The sequence below is a fragment of the Rattus rattus genome, chromosome 1 (assembly GCF_011064425.1).
Source record: "Rattus rattus isolate New Zealand chromosome 1, Rrattus_CSIRO_v1, whole genome shotgun sequence".
Lineage (NCBI taxonomy): Eukaryota > Metazoa > Chordata > Mammalia > Rodentia > Muridae > Rattus > Rattus rattus.
This window is the reverse complement of record NC_046154.1, coordinates 223590792-223596970: the sequence shown is the minus strand read 5'-3', so window position 1 is coordinate 223596970 and position 6179 is coordinate 223590792. Positions and strand designations below refer to the sequence as shown.

Sequence of the window (6179 nt, the reverse complement as noted above, 5' to 3'; positions counted from 1 at the left end):
TATCTAACAAAACAGATTTTCAACCAAAATTAATCAAAAGATAATGATACTTCATATTCATCAAAGTAAAAATCTACCAAGATGATATTTCAATACTGAACATCTGTGCCCCCAGTACAAGGACATAAAAAGAAATAATACTAAAGCTTAAATCCCATTTTGCAACCTATACATTAATAGTGGGAGATGTCAACACCCTACTCTCACCAATGGACCAGTCATTGAGATAGAAACTAAACAGAGAAATAATGAAACTAACCAACATTGTGAACCATACGAATGCAGCAGATATCTAAAAAACATATCAGCCAAACACAAAAGGATGTACTTCTCAGTACCTCACAGAATATAAAAGCAGACCATATAGTAAGTCACAAAGAAAGCTTCAGTAGAGACAATTGAAATAAATCTTGGTATCTTATTAGACCACCATGGATTAAAGCTGGACTTCAACAACAACAGAAATGAAAGAAAGTCTACACACTAATTGAAACTGAATAACTCGCTACTCAATGATCACTGAATCAGGGAAGAAAAAAATGAGAAAAATTAAAGACTTTCTGAAATTCAATGAAAATGAAGGTACGACATATCAAATTTATGGAATACAATGAAAGATTTGCTAAGAAGAAAGTTCAAAGCTCTAAGTGCCTTGATAATGAAATTGGAGAGTTCTCATTCAAGCAATTAAAATGTACACCTGAATGCTCTAGAAAGAAAAGAAGCAAAGACACCCAAAAAGAGTAGAGAGACCAAAATAATCAAACTCAGGACTAAAATGAATAAATTGGAAATAAAGAGAACAATATGAAGAATCAACAAAACGAAGAGCTTGTTGTTTGTGAAATTCAAGATAGACAAACCCTTAACCAAGCTAACTAAAATGAAGAAAGTATCCAAATTAACAATATCAAAAATGAAAAAGGAGGCATAACAACAAAAATGGAAGAAATTAAAACATCAGATCTAAACAAAATGGATGATTTTTCTAGATAAATACCACTACTAACGTGAAATGCTGATCAAGTAAACTATTTAAATAGTCCTATAACCCATCAAGATAGAAAGAGTCCTTAAAAGTCTCTGAATCAAAGAAAAAGTGGGGGGGGGGCAGCATGGTTTTGGCATTGAGTCCTAAAAAACATTCAAAGAAAAGCTAACACCAATACTCCTCAAATTATTCCATAAAATAGAAATGGAAAGAAAATTGACAAACTCAGTCTCTCGGACCATAGTCATCATGATACTAAAACAACACAAACACTCAACAAATGAGAATTTCAGACTAATATTTCTTATGATCATTGATGCTAAAATACTCAACAAAATGTTTGCAAAATGAATCGAAGAACACAACAAAAGACCACCCAGTATGATCAATTAGGCTGCCTTTCAGGGATGAGGGAATGGTTCAGTACGTGAAAATACATCAGTGTAATATACTGTATAAACAAACTGAAAGAAAAAAATCACACGATCATTTCATTAGATGCTGAAAAATACTTTGATAAAATCCAAAGTCACTTCACATTAAAAGCCGTGGAGAGATCAAGGATACAAGGTGTATACCTAAACATAACAGAAGTCCACAGCAAGCCAATAGCAAACACCAAACTAAATGGACAGGAACTGAAAGAAAATCCACTAAAGTCATAGACAAGGCAAGGCTATCCACTCTGCACATATATCTATTAAACAGAGTACTTCAAGCTCTAGCTTAAACAATAAGACAACCAACCAAAGGATATAAAGGGGATACAAATAGGAAGAGTAAGTCAAGGTATTGCTATTCCCAGATAATATCATAGCATATATAAGTGACCTTAAGATGTCTACTGGGGAATTCATAGAGCTGCTAAACACCCCCAGCAAAGTGTCTGAATACAAAATTAACTCAAAAAATCAGTAGCCCTCTTTTATACAAACAATAAATAGAAATTTATTGGAATTCAGGGAAATAATACCCTTCATAATAGCCATAAATAATATAAAATAACTCAGTGTAGCTCTAAGCTAGCAAATGAAAGACCTGCGTTACAAGAACTTCGAGTCTCTGACCAAAGAAATTGAAAAAGATATCAGAAGCAGAAGATGTGAAGATCATGCATGCTCATTGATTAGTACAATTAAAATAAGGAAAATGGCCATCTTGGCAAAGGCAATCCATAGATTCAGTACAATTCCCATCAAAATTGCAACACAATCTTTTACAGACCTTGAAAAAAATTATTTCCATGTGGAAAAACAATGTTTTAGGATAGCTAAAAACAATCCTGTACGATAACAGGACTTCTGGAGATATCACCATCCCTAATTTCAGGAAGTACTACACAACACCAGTAAAAAAGACATATGGGGTTGGATAGAAAAATAGACTGATGAATGGAATAGAACTTAGAACTGAACCCATATACGTCTGGACATATGATATTTGACAAAGAAGACAAAAACCATACTAAGAAAGGAGAAAAGAAAAGAAAAAAGAAAAGAAAAAAGAAAAGAAAGGATCCTCCACAAATGGTACTGTCTTATTGGATATCTCCATGTAGAAGAATGAAAACAAATCTACCTATACTACCCTTCACAAAAGGCACATCCAAGTAGACCAAAGGCCTTAACATAAAACAGGACATGCTAAATCTAATAAAAAGAAAGTGGGCTAATATCCACTTACCAGTGAGTGCATACTATATGTGTTCTTTTGTGACTGGGTTACCTCACTCAAGATGATATTTTCTAGATCCATCTATCTGCCTAAAAATTTCATGAAGTATTGATTTTAATAGCTCAGTAGTACTCCATTGTGAAAATGTACCATATTTTCTATATCTATTCCTCTCTTGAAGGACATCTGGGTTCTTTCCAGCTTCTGGCTGTTATATGTAAGGCTGCTATGAATTAAGTTGAGCATGTGTCTTTGTTGTATGTTGGAGCATCTTTTGGGTTTATGCCCAGGAGAGGTATAGCTGTGTCCTCAAGCAGCACTGTGTTCAATTTCCTGAGGAACCTCCAGATTGATTTCCAGAGTGGTTGTACCATCTTGCAATCCCACCAATGGAGGAGTGTTCCTATTTCTTCACATCCTTACCAGCACCTGCTGTCAACTGAGTTTTTAATCTTAGCCATTTTGACTGGTGTGAGGTGGAACCTCTGGGTGTTTTGATTTCCATTTCTCTAACAACTAAGGATATTGAACATTTATTTAGGTACTTCTTGACCGTTCAATATTCCTTAGTTGAGAATTTTTGTTTAGCTCTGTACCGCATCCCATTTTTTACTAGGATTGTTTGGTTCTCTGGAGTCTAACTTCTGGAGTTCTTTATATATATATTAGATATTAGCCTTCTATCATATGTAGGATTGGTAAAGATCTTTTCCCAATCTGTGGATTGCCATTTTTTCTTATTGACAGTGTCCTTTGCCTTACAGAAACTTTGCAATTTTATGAGGTCCCATTTATTGATTCTTGATCTTAGAGCATAAGCCATTGGTGTTCTGTTCAGGAAATTTTCCCCTGTGCCTTAGTATTCAAGGCTCTTTCTCACTTTCTCTTCTATTAGGTTGAGTGTACCTGGCTTTATGTGGAGGGCTTTGATCCACTTGGACTTGAGCTTTGTACAAAGAGTATAAGAATGGGTCAATTTGCATTCTTCTAAGTTTTGATTTATACATTTCTGATTTCTCACATCAATGATTTAACATTGTCCTCAGTAGTCTCTTTTATTTGTCATTACCATAGAATCCCAGTCTACCTCAAGAAATATCCTCCTCTTTCTTTTGTTGGTGTGGTGATTTGATTATGCTTGGGACAATGTATGGATAGGAATGTGTGGCTTTGTTGGATGAGGTGTGCCACTCTGAAGGCACAGCTTTCGAGGAAATGTATATATATATATATATATATATATATATATATATATTCAAGATATGCCCAGAATTGAGATAAACAGGGTTATTTGAATGGTGGAAGTGCAGAAAGACTGAATGGACATTCCAAGATTCAAGATGAATAAGAAAATTCCCCGGGGACCACCTTTTCCTTTGCATCTGTAATGCACTCTCCTATTCCGAAGATGACTAGAAAAGAATAGCAAGAGTGGAAGGATAACACCTTGTGTTTCCAAATGGAAGAATTGAAAGGGTCATACTACTCCATTGGATAAATAGGTGGCTGGGGATAAAAGAGAACTGCAGCCTACACATATAAATGGAAATTTTGTGAAACTGACTGAGGCCCTAAATCTTGCTGATCAGAAGCTGTAGAAATGCAAGCCCAAGTGGAGAAAAAATAGCTCAAAAAGAAAAGGAGAATCAGGAAGAGAAACCTAGAGAAATGGCCCAGAAAGTCAGAAAAAGAAGAGCTACATAAATACCCATATGAGAAAAGATGATGGAGAGGTCCCTGAAAGGGATGAAGTCTGTCATGACAGGTGGAAAGGGAGGCAGCACTGCCAGAACCTTTCCAGGTTCTGATCTGATAAGAGGTCAAAACTACAGAGAAATGAAAATCGAGTGTCAACGAAGTCATTGTTCTTTTTGTGCCCAATCATCAAATGTCCAATGAAGTTCAGTATGACCAAAGGCTTTTCAAAAGATATGCACAGGGTTTGCGGGTGGGGAAGATGGAAGTTACAATGTTTATGACCACCCCAGGAGAGGAGGTCATGTATGACTCGGAGTGTCAGTAAAAATCGGGACAAGAACATACATGGTGATAACCTGGAAACCAGTATAAAAACTCGCATGTTTGTTCTTGATAAGGCATTTTCTGGTTCAGACCATAGACATGGGGCTGGGAAGGAATCTGAGGAAGATCGTTTTGTTTGGACAAGTTTTTGGAAGAAGCAAAACAGCAGGGTGGTTCTAAAAGACCCTCCAAAAGTAGCCACCCCAGGGAACATGAGCATGAATGCAAGAAGCAAAGGAAGGAGTAGCTAGGCCTCTTGAAACTGAAGTTGACGTACAGCAGAAGACTGCCTGTCTAGCTTCTCTGAGAGAAGACGCACCTAACCCTGGAAACACTCGAGACCCCAGAGAGTGGGGTGGCCTGGTGGGGTGGGCTGTGGTAGTGGGGAATGGGGACATCTTCTTGGAGACAAGGAGGAGGAGGAATGGATGAGGAACTATTGGAGGTCAGACAGGGAGGGAAATAAGGCCTGAACTTTAAAAAAAAATAGATTGAAGATACAAAAAATTTTTTTTGACTGGCTGGTTTGGTTTCTTGGTGCTTAGCTTCTTCAATATAGATATTGAGCCATTGGAGTTCTGTTTAGGAAATTTCCCCCAGTTCCAGTGAGTTTGAGGCTCTTTCCTCCTTTCTCTTCTCTTAGATTCAGTGTGTCTGGTTTTAGATTGAGGTCTTTGATCCACTTGGACTTGAGCTTAGTGCAGGAAAATTGGGATATAGAACTAAACAGAGAATTCACAACAGAGGAATCTCAAATAGCTGAAAAGCACTTACAGAAATGTTCAAAGTCCTTAGTGATCAGGGAATTTCAAATCAAAATGAGCCTGAAATTCTACCTTATACCAATCACAATGACCAAAACCAAAACCTCAGGTGACAGCACATATTGACAAGTATGTGGAGAAAGAGGTACACTCCTACATTGCTGGTAGAATTGTAAACTGGTACAACCACTCTGGAAATCAATCTGAAGGGTCCTCAGAGAATTAGAAAGAGCACTACCTGAAGAACCAGCTGTACCATTGTTGGGCGTACACCCAAAAGGCGCTCTACCATGTGTTCCATATGTTCATAGCAGCCTTATTTGTGATAGCCAGAAGCTGGAAACAATCCAGTGACCCACAACAGAAGAATGAATACAGAAAATGTGGTTCATTTACACAACAGAATACTACCCAACTATTGAGCTGGACATCATGAGTTTTGCAGGCAAATGGAAGGAACTAGAAAATATCATCCCGAAGAGGCAACTCAGTACTCACTAATGAGTGGTCATTAGTCAAAGATGTACAGAATGCCCAGGATACAATCCACAGAACTCAAGAACGTTAACAAGCAAAAGGGCCCAAGTGAGGATGCCTCAATCGCACTTGGGAGGAAGCAGAAAACAATCATGGGGGTGGAAAAGGGAGAAAAGGTCATGGGTAGGAAACAGGACAGGGAGGGTAGAGGGGAACCTGATCAGGTATGAGGGGTGGGAACAGGACTGAAG

General features: G+C 37.6%; 1 pseudogene; it reads left to right on the top strand.

Moving 5' to 3' along the window:
- The first annotated feature begins 3927 nt into the window (after positions 1-3927).
- LOC116887538 lies at positions 3928-4934 on the top strand (annotated as a pseudogene).
- The last annotated feature ends 1245 nt before the right edge of the window (positions 4935-6179 follow it).